The 20,666-nt window shown below is 39.2% G+C and overlaps 1 protein-coding gene and 1 non-coding gene across 2 annotated transcripts in view; both read right to left on the bottom strand.

Moving 5' to 3' along the window:
* Positions 1-20,666, bottom strand: part of LOC131435158 (calexcitin-1-like) — a 126,193-nt gene that overhangs the window by 85,783 nt on the left and 19,744 nt on the right. The window lies entirely within an intron of this gene.
* On the bottom strand, positions 11,923-11,994 carry Trnae-uuc (transfer RNA glutamic acid (anticodon UUC)). Its single transcript has one exon. It is a non-coding gene; the product is annotated as a tRNA-Glu (tRNA).

Here is a 20,666-nt window from a genome sequence, read left to right as displayed (position 1 = left end):
CAAAAATTGCCTGTTTCAAATCTTTGTAACTCGGAAACTGTTAATTGTACAAAATGACGTTCAGGAAGAAGTAGTAGGGAATCGATAGGGCACTCTAAAAAAATATACACTGAAAATTCATTTCCTACAACTTCTTCCTGAACGCCATTTTTGTACGAAGAACGGTTTCCGAATTACAATGAGACTCGTAGACTGTTTTAGCTGCAACTTCTACATTTTTCAAAAGGCACGGATGGAATAGCCATCAATATGTAGGTTTTAATAACAGCTTAAAAATAAATATTATCAAAAAAAATTAAAACCATGCTTTTTTTATTTAACTTTTTCGGATTATTTTGTAATTATTGAGAAAAAAAATCGAAAAATTTTTCTCAGTGTATATTTTTTTAGAGTGCCCTATCGATTCCCTACAACTTCTTCCTGAACGCCATTTTTGTACAATTAACGGTTTCCGAGTTACAACGAATTGAAAAAGGCAATTTTGGTGAAATGCAAAAATACATACGCCCTTTTTAAAAATCAGTCGTGAGTCGGATTGACCTCTCAATCGGTTCAAAACTTTTGGTTTGGCATACTGAAGCCATGTGCAAAGTTTCATCCAATTCGGAGAAGGTCGATTCTGATTTTGTCCCTTTTTCGTCTACTCATTCCTGGAATTGCTCATTTCCGAAATCGAATTTTTTTTTGTTATCGAATGTCCTAAAATTACATAGAATTCCCATAAAGTTTTCTTTCGATTTGACACTAAATCTCGACGTCTCATGCAACTCTACTAGTCTTTTGGCCAAAAGAAAATTTCGTTTTCCGGAATTTCATGTTAGTTTCATTTTGCTAGTACTTCCGAATCCAATATAATCGAACTCGGTTCGGCCGTCTGCTGACAATGACTACTAACCGATTTTCACAAACTAAGATGCAAATGAAAGTTCTTAAAAGTCTTTAAAAAGTCCCCGAAAAGTCGATTCGAATCCGGCTTACAGTTTCGGGATTACTGCGCGCTAAGTGAAAAAATTTAAATTTCCTGAGTACTATTCCAACAAGTGATGGCGAAACCAGGAGTAAATTTGTTTAAAACTTGCTATTAAATTCATCTAGTTGTCAGATCTTGTTAGTTGGTGAATACACAAACCTAATTTGAGACTACTAGTATCCGGTTTCCGCTTCCGAAAGCACCGCTAATAGTGAAGCAAAGCTCCAAAAACGGAACTCACTTCGATTTCTCAACAACGGTTAAACCGATTTTCACAAATCAATGATTCAAATTAAAGCTCTCATTGTCTTAACATTTACTGTGCAAACTCAGCCAGATCCGACTTACGGATCCGAAAATATATGGCGAGAAGTGTCAAAACTTTCAAACCGTCATACAAAATGACGATGCAAAACCGGTACGTATCGGTATGTGCTGGTGCGGAAAAAGAAAACATTACCGCCTTTGCGAACTTTTGTTTGATTTCGAATAGCGTACAGGGCTGCCACATTTAAATCTGTATACATTGGATTAAACTGTAAATCTGAATCGTCGGAATTCTGTATTGAAAATCTGTATAAGGAAATAATAAGAAATTAAAGCGCAATGAAATGAAAAAGTCATTGAATCGAATCTGAAAATGACAGCTCTTTTTTATTTAGAGGTAGCGTTTTGCCTTTCTCATATAGAAAGGTTATGCAATCACTTGAAAAATCGACTAGTAAAAATTAGCCCGGATGGCCAAGTTTCATATACCATTTGATTCAGTTCGTCGAGCTGAGCAATGTATATGCGTGTGTGTGTATGTGTCAAATAACCCCACTAGATTTTCGCGTATATGGCTGTACCACAGATAACAGATATACAGGCTCGAACAAAATTTTTCAAAATCCTGTGTAAATTTCAAATTTGCTGTACATTGGTAACACTACTGCCACCTACTCGACTGTTCGCCGCGATCTTTCAAAACGTTCCACTACGTTCCGGAACGATAACAAAACCCACCTGCATGTTATAGAAATATTCCAACTAAGACAATTTTAACACTTATCACACGATTTCCCTAAGTGTTTTTATTTCCATGTCGCATAAATCACACGAGAACTCGATCGGAATAAAACAAAAATAAACGTCATTTCAACCAACAGCAAAACAAAAATCTAGCGTAAAGTGAATGTCACACCCAAAATTGTGGCTCATGTGAAAGCAGCACCCAAATAGTGGTGGCACCTCGTGTCGATCGTGGTGACATCTGCAAGTGTTCGCCACGCTGATTGAGCAAATTTTACACACAGTTCATATGTGAGCCTGTATATCTGTTATCTGTGGCTGTACCTATTCTGACAAACTTAAGTCTCGTAATACGTTACGGAATTCTTGAAATTCATCCGGATCCGACCTCCGGTTCCGGAATTATAGGGTGAAGTATGTAAAAACTTTTGTCTCTTAAAGCGGCGATACAAAACACTTGAAAAAATTTCTAAATTTAGTGTGACCTCCAAATTGGAACAGTTTTGAACCTAGTTAAACCTTGACTTTTCATGCTCTATTTCGATGAAACCAGTTAAACGAAATTTAACAAACGAAACGAACTTGCATTTCTGTTACTTCTGCATATATCAGTCAAGCTTAACAGCCAGCATTAAACTTGTAGTTGGATTACTATCATTGACATCACTACACCACCGGCACGGTATTGCTGCACTACCGGCTGTGAAAATTGCATATTTTTTCCAAATAAACTTCAATTCATTGACATTCTTTTATTTTGTCGTGAATACGACTTACTTTACTATGGGGCGCCTTTTCAAAATTTACCCTCTGAGAGAGTGATAAGTTTTTGATCGTGAATAACTCCTGTTATATCTAACGAATCAACATAATTCTTGCTACATGCCATCGGAAATATGATCACAATTTTATGATAAAACTTTCAGTTGTGTGACATATTCTTAAATAGTTCACAATTAAACTTTTCTGAAATGTTTGTTATAAACGAGTATCAAAGAGGATAATTCATATGGCGCGTTTGCCTTTCTCGTATTTTGAAAGCTCATAGCTCAGTGATCTGTAGAAGGATTTATATAATCTAACTACCAATAGAATCGAAAATCTTCAACTTGAACGTGTATTACAACAATATTGAAGTTTTTCAATAGTACACTATTGAAAAACCTGTTTGATTTAACCCATGACAGCACCAGCCAATCAGAACGCGAGATGTATGTATCTATACAAGAGCATCCATATAAAAGTTGAATGGTTCACTTTTCCTATCATTTGCTGAGCAACTCTTCCCGAAACAAGACACACGACAGCAACATCGAGGACCTGTCGTCTCATTGTTTCCCGATATGAATGCACGAGACACCGTCAGCACAATGACACCGAAAAAGGCAGCCAAAAAGTCCAGCAAGGCCCATTGCCGAAACAAGACACACACGAGAACCATCTCAGATCTCAATATTTCCTACCAAAAGATTCATCAAGATGGGAGTTAAAATAATTTGCACCGTCACTAACACATTCAATTACGAACGGCAATGCGAAAGCGAAAGTGATGATTTTGAACACATCTTTATACTAGTTTACAAATATGCCGTGCGAAACAGAGTTGCCACAGATCAATATGTATTTTTGTCGCGAGTACTTTAGTATGCGGCCGAAAACAAAAATTGTTAGAACAAATGTTTCCACTTGATTTGCGCATTCTACTTTCCAGGCGTATCAGAACTGGCTAAACTTAAAGCAATTCTAAATATTTCTTTATCACAGTGATGTGGTCATCCTGAAAAGGACGGGGTTTTCAACGGATGGCCAGCTGCAGATGGCGAGGGATGATTTTCGTTTTCGTTGTCATGGGCAGCGTTACCGGTCAACTCCAACACTTCGGCAACCAAGTACTCCATCACTGCCGCCAGATAGACCGATGCACCAGCACTGACACGCTCGGCGTAGCTCCCCTTCCGAGGCAAACGATGGATTCTGCCGCCAACTGGGCACTTCAGACCAGCACGGTTTGAGCGGGACTTTACCTTGCCCTTAATTGTTCCTCCACAATATGCTGTTAACAGCTCGACGACCCATTCAGTATTACTGGCTGCCGCTCTGCTCTTTTATATCGTTTCACTGTTTCCCGTTCTGCGTATAGGAAAGGAATTCTAACAAAGGGGACGTCCTACCGTGCTACCACTAGCACGTATAAAAGGAAATGTGATGTGAGAAATAGCGTCATTTAAGTTAAAGCAGCTACTCTGTACGTACGAGACACCGTCAGAACGATGGCTCCGAAAACAGATAGAAAAGCAGATTTGTACCGTCACTAACACATTCAATTACGAACGGCAATGCGAAAGCGAAAGTGATGATGTTGAACACATCTTTATACTAGTATGGGGTCGTGTGAAAATATGCCATGCGAAACAGGGTTGCCATATATACAGGTTAATCTGTATTATTATTATTACTATCATTATTATTATTAGAATCACTCTTGCATACCGAAGATCGTAGATACATTTCAGACCAGGCCATTGCAATTGTCTCGTACTGAAATTTCGAGAAGAATCAGATATCTTCGAACTTCATAGCTTCAATAAAAATAAACTACAAATTTGTCGTACCTAGCTTCCTATATTAGCAAATTAAAAAGGAATTGTTTCAAGTTTGGAATATATAGTTGTATGATAGTAGCTGTTTAATGTAACTAATCTGTACTTTAATGTAGGTGTATCGCTTCAAATTCTATTAGTGAAAAAGAGGAAAGCTTGCACAATTCATACAATCAATCCACTAACTGATATTCGGAAAAGTGATGGGAGCGTGTCAGTTTTTTCGTATTCACGACATCCAGTTATGTCTCTGACATTACTCACCCGCCTTTTTTTATATCATTTTTATTACCCCGGCTTTACATTCTTTTATTCTTTCGGTCGCTAAAATTTTTATCAACCGCAGCACCGTCTTTTACCATTATCACACACTAGTAGCAGACAACCGTAACGCGCTTCGTTTTCTTTATAGCGTGTACGAAAACGAACGAAGCACGCATCGTTCGTTTTTTATTGTTTTCTTCTCCCACCGTTCCACCACGTACCGGTGTTGTACATATTGTCATTCTATATGGCGATTTGAAAACTTTGACACTCATCGCCCTGTAGCTGCGGAACTGAAGGTCGGATCCGGATGAAATTTAGAAGTAGCTCAGATAATATGAGCATTAGTTCAAACCAAGATTTGTGAAAATCGGTTCAAGCATCGCAGAGAAATCGAAGTGAATTCTATTTTTGGAGTTTTTCTTCACCACATTCGGTGCTTCCGGAACAGGAAAAGAGGGGACCAGTAGTGCCGAATTAAGTTTTTATGCCAACAAACCAACAAGCTCTGCAAACTAGAAAAATTTATCAGATAGTTTTATGGGAGTTGTACCTGTTTTTGATCATCGTTCGTGAAAAAATACTAATGAATTTGGAAATCTTCCACTTATCACGCTTCAGTTCCAGAACCGAAAGTCGGATCCGGATAAAAAGACCTATGAAGCCTTTCTTTTGAATCTAAGTTTGTGAAAATCGGTTAAGCCGTTTCAGAGAAAAATGAGTGCATATTTTTTCACTAATTATCACATATTACCATGTAACTCCGGAACCGGAAGTAGGATCCAAATGAAATTCAATAGCAGGCTATGGGACCATGTATTTTAGTTTGTGAAAATCGGTTAAGCTATCTGTGAGAAAAATGAGTGCATATTTTTGTTACACACACACAGACATTTAACCAGCTGAGTCGAATGGTATATGACATTCGGCCCTCCGGGCCTCGGTTGAAAAGTCTGTTTTCACAGTGATTGCATAGCCTTTCTATATGAGAAAGGCAAAAATGTCAACTAGCTGGTTTATAATAAAAATCTTTTTCGGACATGGGATAACTTTAAAATTTGAAAAAAGGAATATTTAAAAAAAATTAAACAGAGGCGATTTAGGACTATTCTAAATATCGAAAAATTTTATCCCGCAAACTGGGAAAAAACAGGAAAATTGAAATCAGCAATCGACTCGCCACCCCGCGTCCAACATCCACGAAATGTTAACAACAGGTAGTTGGCAGTTCTACTCTCCCCATCCAAATCGTTTCAATCTTGAAAATATGATATGTATATAAAACGTATGTGTACACCGTTCTTAAGCTCCAACTAGCGACAAACAGCATCAAACGATAACGTTTCTCGGAACTATTAAGTTTGAATAATTACCCTTCAATAGTTCAATTTTGCACGCATTTCACGACTCACTAAGTACCTATGCTTTCCGGTCCCCCCAAACCGACATGCCGAAGGTGTGTTGATTGGACAGGCCATTTGCGTGGCAACACGTTCCGTTCGGTTGCTGAACGTGACACTCGGTTCCGCTAATTCACACCGACGGGAAATTCCCCGCCAGTGCGAATGTCCTTGTGTTTGATGTCGTAGGTTGACGGCGGTACACATTGACTGACTGTGTGTGCAGTTACTCAAACGGCAGCCGGCTAAGACTGTCATCATCGCACATTCCAATTCGCAGTTCGTTCCAATCAAATCCCGACTGGTTGTGACTTTGGTCGGGCTTTGTTTGTGGAACGAGTGCTATAATTTGAAGCAATCGATTCATACCCAAATCCGAATGTTCACTATTTACAAGTTTGAGGGAGCGCAACGTTCTAGGGAGTTCTAGATCCGTTCGGTAACTTATTAAAGTTGTACAGATTTCTAATTTCATTTTGTAATTTAACAGTCAATTCTGCTTAGCTCGAATCCAATCGAAACAGACACAATATTCTATTTTGTCAAGCGTGTGTGTGTGAGCCAAACATTTCTGTTCTGCTTTGACAGAAATTTGTTTGATAAACCATTCCACAATTTGTTCCCTTTATTTGACTTTGGCAGATGATGCACAAACACTGAATGCTGCCTATGAATGTGTTTATGGCATTCGAATCCCTTTCCATGTTCGGTTAAATCCGGAAGCTAGCTCCCGCCACTAGCAGGAATTATATTTGTCAACTGCCGTAGAGAGATAGCGTTTGTCACACTCACGGATTCGGGGAACACCGGTTGGAAGATCAAACAAACTTGCTATTTCCGGTTCGACATCCGCATCGCAACACCAACCAACACCAGATTTTGCTCCTTTTGTGCAAAACGCAGAGCAGAACACGTGCGACTTCCGGACTGCTTCTGGCAACGGATTCACACTACTGCTCGGATGCTGCCATCTTCACTGTTGCGGCTAGAAAAGTGACAACCGGATTAGGCTTGAAGGTGGAACTACACCGGGTAAAAGTGGATCGCATATTTTCCCCGGCTCCTGCTACGTTCAGGTGCCATCAGTCAACTTATGGCCCACAAGAAATCGAATTGCGTGTATTCGATTTAGCTCTGCTCTCGAGAACAGTTGGTTTGTTTGGATTGTACTTCAATGGGGAAGCTGTTTTCCTTTCTGTTGCTATCGACTGACTGGCCGAGATCTGGTCCATTCAGCGGTTATTCTCCGACTGCCCGAGAACGCTGTGTCCAATCACTGTGTCGGTTTTAGCCAGAGACACGCACAGCACTTGCGGAGAGCACAGAATGATTCCGAACGTTTTATGTTTATTTTCGGAGTTTCCTGATGTTTAATTTTCGATTATGTCAATGTTTTTTCATCTGCATAAATAATCATCTTTGCCTGGACTTCTCCAGGACGAATGACAATTTAACATAGCTGATAATCAGTCATATCTTCTGTATCCATTGCTATCAAGAAAATTATAAACGTAATGGAGTCAGCAAAAGAATGGTAGTGTCTTCCATGCATCCTTTTCCCCATCTTTTTCTTCACCTAATGTGCGACTTCCACAATCACATTTGCACTAGAGATGGTCGGGTTTCGGGTATTGGTCGGATTCGGGAACCGAAAAGAATACGTTTGTCGAGTTCGGTTCGGGTACGGGTCGGGCTCTGGATAAAAAAAAATTGGTCTGGTTTCGGGTTTTTTTCGGCTTCGGGTAAATATTTTTATTTTCATTTATCGGGCGTGGGTCGGGTTCGGGTTTGGAAGGAAAAATAATCTCGAGTTTGGGTCGGGTACAGGTTTTTACCCGTCTTTTTTTCAATCGGGTACGAGTCGGGCTCGGGTTTTTGTCGGCTTCGGGGTAAAAGTCTTTTTTTGTCGTGAATACGACTTACTTTACTATGGGGTGCCTTTTCAAAATTTACCCTCTGAGAGAGTGATAAGTTTTTGATCGTGAATATCTCTTGTTGTGTCTAACGAATCAACAAGTTTTTTGCTACATGCCATCGGAAATATGATCACAATTTTATGATAAAATATTCAGTTGTGTGACATAATCTCAAATAGTTCAAAATTAAACTTTTCTGAAATGTTTGGTATAAACGAGTATCAAAGAGGATAATTCATAAGGCGCGTTCGCCTTTCTCGTATTTTGAAAGCTCATAGCTCAAAGATCTGTGGTAGGATTTATATAATCTAACTACCAATTGATTCGAAATTTTTCAACTTAAACGTGTATAGCAACAGCATTGAAGTTTTTCAATAGTACAGTATTGAAAAACCTGTCTCATTTGACCCATGTCAACACCAGCCAATCAAATCCTTCGAGAAAATGTTCCGAACAGTGTTTAATATCGTAGTGAGTACCACAATTTGGTCCTTCTGAAAGGCAGGAATGAATCCCGTACAGCATCCTGATAGTTTCTTTCAATGAAATGCAAATCCGGAATGAAATAATCGAAATTAATATTCTATATGCTGCTATTTTTATAGCCGTCAGGACCGCCCATTAGTGAAAAAGCTACAAACGAAATCACGTAAAAAGAAACCTCTTAACAAAAATTTGATTAGTTTGGATTCTATCGCCACTGCTAGCAGATGTATTGTGTTTCGGTTGCAAAGCTAGTTTCGCTTCCGACAAGAGCGATTACGTCACAGCTGCTAGTCATTTGCATTGGTGAAAAAACCATTAAAAGGGGACAACGGTGGAGAGCATCATCCAAATCACACAAAATCAGACGTTCTAATGGCTCTAAAAGTTTTCCAAAGAACTAAGGATTTCTTGCTCGCCAATCGAAGGGAAATATCCTCAGTTTAGTGCAAATCTAGAACTGTTTGATTTGATTTTTGCACTTTTTGCTGTGTGAAATTAACAGTAATCTAGATTAAGTGAAGCCTTCTTTGTTTTTGCGAAAAATGTGAAAAAGGAGAATGCTTGCATAATTCATACAATTGATCAACTAATTGATATTCGGAAGTGTTAAGGAACATATCAGTTGTTTTCGTATTCACGACATCCAGTTATGTCTCTGACATTACCCACCCGCCTTTTTTCCGATCGGGTACGAGTCGGGTTCGGGTTTGAAAAAATGCTTACCAGGCCATTTCTAATTCGCACTATTGCACAGTGGTCCGAAACGGGAAATTAGAGTGACAAAAATATTTTCACTATTAGTTTTTTGTAGTTGGTGTCTTCACAAAAGTTGTTTGTAATAAAATGGCGCTCCTTTTGATGAAAAAAAGTTACTAGGGTGGTCCTTATTTAGATTGAAATCTGAAATCTAACTTTCTTAATTGAACTCAAAAACAATTTTATAACAAAGTTGTAGGAAGTACCTCTCTAGCTTGTCATTTGATCGAGTTACATCAATTTCCCCGAGTAAAAGTAGGGTGGCTCCTAAAAAATCACTTTTTTTGTTTTAACTTTTCTGTGAAAAGTTCTATGGAAAAGTTGACTTCAAAAAAATATTGAACTAATTATTGCGTACAATTTTGCTGAACTAAGCTTTTTCATAAGAGCTACCAGTAAAAAGTTAAGTAATTTTTTTTTCATCAAAAACTAATCTACCTTCAAATATCAATATTTATTAGATGCCAGATCGATAAAAATGTATCCTATGCGGTTCCTGAAAAATCATATCAGGTGTACAACTTTGCTTCCGTAGTTTTTTTTCCAAAATGAAAAGTTTTATTGTGAAAAAGTGCTTACAGATGTATTATTCAAAGTATTGTCCGTCGCTAGCGTCGCTAGACAACTTTCTCCTATCTTTCCGGCAATTTTCGGATCCCGGCTCGAAAAAAGGAGTTCTTTTTTGACGCTATCCATGAAGCAATCCATTTTTCCAACTTTTCGAAGGATTGAAAATGTTGATCTGCCAGGCCGTGTGCCATCGAACGGAATAGGTGGAAGTCAGAAGGGGCAACATCTGGGGAATACGCCGGGTGAGGCAAGGGGCCAGACTTTCCATTTCAGCGTTTCCAGGTACTTTTTGACCACTTTTGCGACGTGAGGCCGAGCATTGTCGTGTTGGAGGATGACTTTGTCATGTCGCTCTTGATATTGTGGGGCGCATCAGTTGCGTTCGGTAGCGATCTCCTGTGATGGTTTCACCCGGTTTTAAGAGCTCGTAATAAATCACACCGAGCTGATCCCACCAAATACAAATCATAACCTTGGCGCCGTGAATATTCGGTTTTGCCTTCGACAAAGTAGCGTGCCCGGAAACCCACTTTTCATCACCGGTTACGGTTCGATGTAAAAACCCCTTACCCTTACCCTTTGCCTTTGAAGCAGTTCCTCACATACAAATAGACGGCGCTCGATGTCCCTAGGTTTCAACTCGTACGGCACCCAGTTTCCTTCTTTCTGAATTCATGTCCAGGGCCTTGAGACATTTTGAAATGGCTTGCTGACTCACTCCCAACGATTCGGCAAGCTCTTCTTGGGTTTGGCACGAATCTTCATCAAGCAATGCTTCTAGTTGTTCATCTTTGAAGGTTTTTTCTCTTCCACCACCATGTTTGTCTTCGACATCGAAATCACCATTTTTAAAACGTTGACACCACTTCCGACACGTTATTTTTTAACTCATTTAAATTAGTCTTAAAAATTCCTTCAAAAAACTCAAAAACATTGCATAACTCTTAAACACCTTAACGTATCAACATACTTCCTTTAGCAAAACAATAGTATCAAATTAGCACTACAAGTGGTCCATACATTGTCCATTCGAGAAACGAAACACACAAAAACTACAGTTTAAAGTAGATTTTTTGCTGAACAATTTTAACAAATGAATATTAATATTCGAAAGCTCGTTATTTATTAAAGTTTCGACAACCAACTATCCCAAATATATAGTTTTATCTCTTCGAATCGATGCGACTTGACCACTGTTTGCACTTTTTTTCGTATTTCGAATCCGCATTCCTATATAGAATTCAAAGAGTAGTCCTACGTCAAAACGTGCGATATCAGTTCAGTGAACAGTAGTACAAATATCTGCGCGCTTGCACATTTGATTGATAGTCAATTTTCGGGAATGGTAATCGAGAAGAGAGCGTCTCTTGCTCATGAAAAATAATTTTGACGGTCGTCGCTGAATGGCGGTTCTGTATTCTAAATGACTGCAGAATTGCATTTTCATGTTTATCAATGATGATGATTATGGCGGCATCTCGTCGGATTTTTGTTGCAGTATAGTACTAATCTGGAACTTAATCTAGTTTCAATAGTTTTCCCGAAAAAAACCTCATGAAATTATTTTTCATAAAATAATTGTTCCTTTTTTTCAATTCCATCATGTTTTGGCGCCCGAGGCGGTCGCCTTACCCTCACTACGGTCTAGACTTTCGCTATTATTGTATGTCTTATTTAGCCGCAATTTTAACCTGTATTCGTAATTCTTTTCAGAGGCACAGTTTCATTTTCAGAGAGCCTATGTCAATGTCGCATCCACGTCAATCCGGTTATGTCTCTAACAGTACCCACCCGTCTTTTTTTTAAATGCAGATTTTCGAGGTTTTTCGATGCGGTTCATGTTTCAGAATTAAATTGAGTAAAGTACTGGACATTTTCGATTGACACTCTTCACCAGTTCCAGGAAATTTATTGTTTTTTTCTCCTACTCTGGCCGAGGTGGAAAAATATTCCCATACCTGGAATCGAACCCGGGCCTTCTGGGTGAAAGCCAGATATCCTAACCACTAGACCATATGGGATTCTTGTTTTTCAATGTCTGCTTTTTGCCATACCATTAATTTTTTAAGCCATTTCCAGGAAATTTATTGTTACAATAATTATTGATTTATCCTTTAACGCAAAATTAACGAATTTTAGAGCAATGAATGGCTTAGAAACCATCTTCTGATGCGAGTCAACAACCACTTTTGGTCGGATCGGTTTTCATTACCAATCATATCGTACTACTTTTCAGGTCGGCAACGAACCACAGATAACAGATCTACGAGGGAAGTTTTCAATGTGTATCGTTAACTTCGAACGGTCCAACAATCGGTTATGGGAACACAACGGAAATTTGTTTTTTTCTCGCAAAGTTTGGTCCTTGCTTGTACGTCCGTTTTCCGATTCGGATAAAATCCAGCCAAATCGAGATAGTCACAGTTTCGCTAAACACTCGGAGTAAAAACAGTTTAGAAAAGGCAGACTTCATTATAACTGCGGTTATGAGTTTATCCGGCTAACCAGTTGCGAGTGTACCGCTTCGGGCTTTCATGATCCTCGAAGCAGGGGGCGGGCGAACGGCAAACGTCACAAGTCCACAATCAGCTTCGCCGGGTACACGAGTCAATTCCACTGCCGGCAGACGACAAGGATTGAACTTCGCCGGATTGAATGAAGCGTTCTCGTTTGAAGTCCCACGGTATTTGTGTTGCTCTTTCGCTGACTTTTTACTGCTTTTTATTAGTTTATTTGCTTACTTGCTTGCTTGCAGATCATCACGGACTGGAACGAATTGCACTTCTACTATTAGTTTCGGCAGGCTCGACTCGAGACCTTTAGGTCTGTAGGCCATTATCCAGGAGGCCGTTTGGGGGTGGTAAAAATCAACTGTGAAGCATGTCGAAACGAAATGTCATGTTGTCCCTGGGAGTGTAGGTTCGAAGAGGTTCCGGTTTGGAGGCTCGATTCAAAATGAATAGGTTTTTGAAGCTTGTGCATCCACGTGTTTTGGGGAAAGGAGTTTAAAAATCAAATTTTCATTTTTCAGTAGGTGTTAGCAAGCTTTTTGTTTTTTGCATCTGAAACCAAAACCAAACCCGCTCCAAAACGTTTGATGCATTCGCTACGATTACAGACTTACTAACGACATCTCTTTCTGTTGTCTTTTTTTTTTGCTACTGCTTCAGAAGCTGATAACAACCAGTGGACGCTGTTGTTTTGAGCAAATGTCCTAGGCTTATGGAACGGCATGATATAGGAACTTGCTAGCATTTAGTTATGCCACCCATTGAAGACCTACACTGAGGTCTCTTTTTATGCGGGGGATACGCACAGCACCAAAAAAACGCGTAACTTCCGAAATCCGCGTAAAAAAACCGCAAAACTAAAAAAAAAATTTTTACCAAATATCCGTCCAACTCTGGTGTAAACTAAAGACCAGTTTTAATCTACCTAGTGGTGTAATGTGCCTTCCTCATATTACTCATCAAAAATATTACTGTGGAATTCGCAAAAAACAACTGTTCTTTGAATAGATATAGGAAAGTTCGGACTTAATCTAACGAAATCAATCCAGTTTACCCTGTAGTTCCGGAACCGGCATACAAACAACAAATTTAGGAATTCCGTATGAAACTGTAAGACTTTTCCTTTGAATCTATAAGTTTGTGAAAATCGATTTGGTTATCTTGAAGAATGGTGAGTTAGATCATTGTTGCAGTTTTTAATCACCATTTCCAATTCTCCCGAAACCGGATTCAGATGACCGGAATAGTTAAAGTTGGTTCTTTTGCCAGCAACAAATATGATCTCCAAATTGGAACAGTTTTGAACCTAGTTAAACCTAGACTTACTGACATAAAACATGCAGTAAACTTATTACTTTTATTATTGCCTTTCTCATATAGAAAGGTAATGCAATCACTTGAAAAACCGACTAGTGAAAATTTACCCGGAGGGGCAAGTGTCATATACCATTCGACTCAGTTCATTAAGCTGAGCAATCTCTCTCTCTCTCTCTCTCTCTCTCTCTCTGTATGCGTGCGTGTGTCAAATAATCTCACTAGGTTTTCTAGGAGATGGCTGAATCGATTTTGACAAACTTTGATTCAAATGAAATGTCTCGTGGTCCTATACGGAATTCCTGAATTTCATCCGGATCCGACTTCCGGTTCCTGAGTTATAGGGTAAAGTGTGTTCAATATTGTACACCGTCACTTAAACTGTCGGAACAAAAACCGTAAAAAATGTTATAAACTGAACTCTAAACCGTTATTCCCAATCTTACGGTCAATTGAAAGGTCTTCTGGTCCTATCAAAAAAATTACTGCATATTTTCGGATGCAACAAACATTTAAATCGTAATTTAGAGTGCGATGGCAAAATTGTATAAAATCTTCAAAATTTGAATAAAAACTAGTAGAGTTTGTATGTCTTGTTAGTTGGTGGCCGTACGAACCGACTTTATACCGGTTCTCGGGTTCCGGTGCCGGAAGTGCATATAATAGTGAACCCACTTCGTTTTCTTAAGAATGACCTACGCAATCAACGCACTGTTTTATTCTGTATGTTATACTAGTTAATGCACAAACAATCTCTTGGTTTCTTTCAAAAATCGAAAGGAAAAATTTTGAATAGAATACCTCAATATTTTATGTACATGAGAAAGGCATCATTGCACCACTAGGTGGATTAAAACAGGTTTTATTGACATCACTACACCACCGGCACCGTATTACTGCACTACCGGGTGTGAATATTTCATATTTTATCAAATAAATTTGAATTCATTGACATTTCGGTAGTACTGATCATAAAATAGCTATAATTTTTATCAACCGCAGCACCGTCTTTTACCAATGTTACACACCAGTAGCAGACATCCGGTGTGGTACGTATTGTCAATCTATATGGCGATTTGAAAACTTTGACACTCATTGCCCGGTTACTACGGAACCGGAATTCAGATCCGGATGTAATTTCACAGTAGCTTTAAAGATAATATGAGCTTTAATTCAAATCAAGATTTGTGAAAATCGGTTCACGCATCACAGAGAAATCGAAGTGAGTTCTATATTTTAAGTTTTTCTGCACCTCTTTCGGTGCTTCCGAAACAAGAAAAGGGGGAACCAGTTAATTCGGCACTACTGGTCCCCCCTTTATGCCTACAAACGAACAAGCTCTGCAAACTAGAAGAATTTATCAGACAGTTTTAGAGGATTTGACCATCGTTTGTGAGAAAAAAACTAAAGAAATTGGTAATTTCACACTTATCACAATTTAGTTCCGGAACCGGAAGTCGGATCCGGAAACTATAAGACCTTTCATTTGAATCCTAGTTTGTGTAAATCGGTTGAGCTGTTTCAGAGAAAATTGAATGCACCCTTTTTCTCTAATTTTCACATGTTACCGTGTAACTCCGGAACCGGAAGTCAGATCCAAATGAAATTCAATAGCAGATTATGGAGCCATAAGACCTTTTATTTCAATCTAAGTTTGTGAAAATCGGTTCAGCCATCTCATAGAAAATAGTGAGTGCATATTTTTTTCCTTTTTTTTGTGCATATCATCCTATAAGGAGTGTATCAAAAATAAGCTATCCACAAATTTTTCTTTCAAATTATGATAAAAAACGATATTTTATTCAAACTAAAAATTGATCCTTTACTGTACGAGGTTAAACTTGAGCATAATGAAAACCGGATGAAATATAAGTTATTCCTTCACGAACTTTCGAACTTTCGATCGAACGCTCTTCATAAAGTCTCGGACAAGTGTTGCATTGCATTTTTGGACCCTTGAGCCCAAATTTTTTTGAACTCCTGCATGTTCCCAGCTGCCTTACCAGTCTTCTTGAAGTCCCTCTTCACGATTGCCCAGTAACGTTCGATGGGTCGAAGCTGAGGGCAATTAGGTGGATTGATATTTTTCTCAACGAAATTTATACCCTTTTCCGCAAGCCAATCGAGAGTGGTTTTTGCATAGTGAGCCATCGCTAAATCCGGCCAAAACAGTGGAGGTGTACTATGCTTCTTATATAAAAGCAGCAATCTCGTCTGGAGACACTCAGATCGATAGATTTCTGCATTTATAGTTCGCGGTAGTGTCAAAAATGGTTGACTTCAAACCACAGGAACAAATTGCTTGCCATACCAGCACCTTTCGACCGAATTTCTCCACTTGAATCGACCTGTCCACATCGCTCACATCTTCCCCAACGACGACAGTAAAGTATTGTGGACCTGGAATGGTTTTTGAATCCTCCTTTATATAAGTCTCATCGTCCATCAAAACGCATGAATCCGAACACTGCAAAAGACGCGAATAAAATTTCCGGACCCTTGTTGCTGCTCACTTCTTCTGTTCTGCACTTTGTTTCGAGATTTTCTGCTTCTTGTAGGTCTTCAGGTGATTTCGCTCTTGATACACTAGATAATTCCGACACTTGTTCCTGCTTTTTCGGTCAAATCACGAATTGACATTGATTTGTTCTTCATGATTAGAGATACCACTTTCTGGTCCAATTTCGGGTTGGAAGAACCAGGTTTTCTGCCCCTTCCTGGTAGCTAATCCAAAGAATAGTGTTCCCTAAACTTATTAATGATGGTTTTAACATTGGCATGATGAATTCCAAACCGCTTCGCCAATTTCTGCATACTAATAAAATCATAGTAAAGACATGTGTCCAGAGCCTTAATTTTCACTTTCTTTTCAATGCGCGACATTTTGAAAACGCAGAATTTCAACCGCACAAACCAGTAAGCAAACGAAAGCTGACAGCCGAGCGCACAGCATGCTGTGATCGGAGCATAACAAACCATCACAAAAACATGCGTACAACACAAATGTATGTGGATAACTTATTTTCGATACACTCCTTATCTCCGGAACCGGAAGTCGGATCGGGATGAAATTCAATTGCAGGCTATGGGACCATAAGACCTTTCATTTAAATCTTAGTTTGTAAAAATCGGTTCAGCCATCTCCGAGAGAAGTGAGTGCATATTTTCGTTACATACGCACACAGACATTTTCCTTACTCGACGAACTGAGTCGAATGGTATATGACACTCGGCTCTCCGGGCCTCGGTTCAAAAGACGATTTTCACAGTGATTGCATAACCTTGCTATATGAGAAAGGCAAAAATGACCTCAAAGAAAAATGGACTGACAATTAAAGTTTCCTTCACAAAACAAATAATGCACAGCTAGTAGTTTGTTTGCATGATAGACGTGATTTACTGGGTCAAAGTAGGACGAAAACCTTTTTTTTTGGAGTCGTTCAGAACAATCACTTAACATAACGAACATTCAAGATAAAAATAGTTTTTAGTCGAGCTATAAACATTTCTTTTAAAATGTAATACATTCATGAAAACAAAATATCCCCGTTTATTTCCCCTACACGAGCAATTCTAGAATTTGGTAGCATGTCACAAATTCGATTTAGCTCAATTTTTTCGTAGTAACTGTTCTCGAGGTACTTACATTTTTGAGCAAATGACTACTGGTCTCGTACATAAATATCTTATTGTCAAAAAAGCAAGATCCATACTTAGTACGATATTTACCGTAAAAGAACTCATTCGACTATGCGGCACAACCCGAGAACTGCAGGTCGCGCAATCAACACCCATCTCATTTGGGTGAGGCAAAATTGCATTAGCATTGGTTTAATTTTGCACTACAGTCGCACTGCATCAGGCTTCAAGTGGATTAGATCTGAGAAACTGTGCGTTCAATTTACTCATAATCGCGCAGATACTAGCACCGCAATCATAACAAATCGTTCCTGATGCAAGCAGACCGTTTTGCTCGGGATTCGATGCAAATACCCGTTCGTCGTTCCGGGCCGGTATTTGCCATTTCCCACTGGTTGGTTGGTGATTGCATTCGGTGGTGCCGTCACTGTAGCACTTGAATCGCTGAGTGGTCACATTTTGGTCGTTCTCTCCGTGTATCTCCGGTAAATGCAATTGTCAGCGCGTGCGGCCGGGATCCGGAACCGTCTCTAATATCGACGTTTAGGACGTCACTAGGAACGGTAATACCGTTCGGCATACTTCACCGTTTCAAGCTGGAACCCAACACAATTGCAGTGTACCCGGCAAGTCGGCAACGTGACAGCTGTAATTTCATTAATTTCTCAAGAATCATGTCGTGCCATTTTCACCACTCTGCGGGCCAGCCAAATGACTAGGCGTGACAAGCGATAAAGTGACAAAACCACACACAACCAATCGTCGAAAGAACCCAGCAGCATTCGGTGGTGGTGGTTTCGCACCGAAGGACCTCTTAGAATTAATTAATTTCTTTGCTACTGATTTGGACTTTTACGTTTACGTTGTTGTTGTTGTTGCTTCTGTTGCTGCTGTTATTATCAAAGGTAAGGAAAGGACATTCGAACTGTGCTGGGCTCCGATTCGGTCTCTTCTGCAGCTCCGGATGGTATTTGATGGGAAAAAGCAGTCTGTTTTGCTACTGCTACTGAGGTTGAAAAATAAAGTCCTTTGGTGCGCACATAATTCAATTTTGTGCTTAAGTAAGCTACAAGATTTACATAATCTTTTTTCGTTGCCACAAAAGTCGCAACTCATCGGTGCGTGTTTCCCAGAGATGAGAAAAGAAGGCAAAATGGAAAAAAGAACAAAAGTAGTAAAGCAATTATAATTCCAGAAACTGACTGTAGAAACTCAGTATCGATTTGCTTCGATTGGAATAGAATCTTGTGCACGTCTTCAGTAAGGCAAACTATTAATTATGCCCCCTTTCATCTCTATTCAAATCGTTGCAACTGTAAAGACTGCTTCTTTGCAAATCGGTGCTAAAAACCATCAGTGTAGTGCAGATCTAGAATAATTTGATTCAGTGCAAAATTCGCACCAAACGAGTGCGAATAAAGCCAGCATTTGACTGCTTCGCGTTCGAGAAAAATTCTTCGAACAGTGTTTAATATCGACAAGACAATTCCACTATTTGGCTCATCTGAATGCCAGAAATGAATCCCGTACAGCATTTCGATAATTTCTTTCACTGAAATATGCAAAATTGGAATGAAATAACCGACATCAAATGTTGCTATTTTTTTACTCTCATTTGTTCCGCGTTATTTATTTGCGTGATAGAAAATATTTGTCGCCAATACGCCAATCTTTAGTATACATACACCGTTACAATTATGGAAGCGCGAAGTAGTAAAAGTTGCAACGTTCGCACAATCAACTAATACGAACGATTCAGTTCGCTTTCACATCTCACCCAAGTCAGTCGATAAAACAAAACCGCTTACGTTCGGGACAGAAGAAACCAAGTACAGTATTGTGTAGTGAACAATAGAACGACCTCGAAATGAGTGAACCAAACGAACAAAAGCTACCGCCGACACGAAAGAATACAATTGTTGTTGACTTCAGACAGTGAAAAATTCGACCTTCGATACGAGAACTTGAAGGTTTGCTTAAGGAGCAAATGCAGCTGGACATTAAACGTGTGCGTTTACTTCAATGCAATAAGACAAACAATGTTGTTTACATCCAGTTTTATAAAGAGTTTGATGCAATTCAATTCGCGAAAGACAATAACAATGCGCACTATGTGGAGCACGAGAACATTAAGTACAACATTCCAGTATATATGGAAGATAGTGCTATAGAAGTGCGTGTGTATGATCTTCCCTCAAGCGTCAACGATTCATATATTCGCAAAACTATGTCCCAATACGGAAAGATTCTATATCGACAAAGAAAAGTTGAAGAATTTTTTTCCAGGTATTCTAAACGCGTACGTTTATTACGCATACACTTGAAGAAGCCTATACCTTCTTATGTGCTTTTCGGTCAAGATACAAGAATTCCGTGCAAATCACTTGTTACCTATGACAATCAGATGACCACATGTCAATATTGCCAAAAACCTGTTCACTACGGTAAGCCATGTGATAAACTGGACAAGGAGACAACTACACCGATGAACAACGGTGCTTCACACCAACCCCAAGCAACCCCAGTGCATCTATGACAGCTACCAACAACAATGAAGCATCCCCTGCAACGAATCCATCATCATCCCCTATAGAACAAAGTACACCAGCTGCCCCTCAATCCTCGCAGTAGGGAAACGGAAGCTCCTCTCCCCTCAGAAAAATGGTGACAACGAGATCCAACTCAACAAAAAATTAAAATTTGGCTCAATCGGCCACGTAAAGTTTGTACGCAAATAGGCCTGAATAAAAATATCTTTTAAATAAAAAAAATAATACGAACGATTCTCATTTTTGTTCGTTTTCACGTCTTTCAGTTATGTCTGTCACATTACTCACCCGTCTTTTGTTTCTAAACACGAATCTTTCGGGTTTGGATTTACGTCGAGCTTCAAGTTCAAAAACCTGCAACCCGACAATCTCTAGTCTTCTCGTCGGAAATATATGGTAATTTTTGTTCTACTTTTCGCCTTTCTCCTATAGACTTTTGAGCCGAGGCTCGGAGGGGCCGAATATCGTACACCATTCGACGCAACTCGACGAACTGAGCAAATGTTTGTACGTATGTGACAAATAATGTCACTCAATTTTCTCAGAGATGGCTGAATCGATTTTCACAAACTCAGGTTCAAATGAAAGGTCTTATGGTCCCATAGATCGCTATTGAATTTTATCGCGATACGACTTCCGATTCCGGAATTACAAGGCAATATGTACAAATCATTAAGAAAA

Source organism: Malaya genurostris, chromosome 1 (genome assembly GCF_030247185.1).
Source record: "Malaya genurostris strain Urasoe2022 chromosome 1, Malgen_1.1, whole genome shotgun sequence".
Classification (NCBI taxonomy): domain Eukaryota; kingdom Metazoa; phylum Arthropoda; class Insecta; order Diptera; family Culicidae; genus Malaya; species Malaya genurostris.
This window is presented reverse-complemented; position numbering and strand designations above follow the sequence as displayed.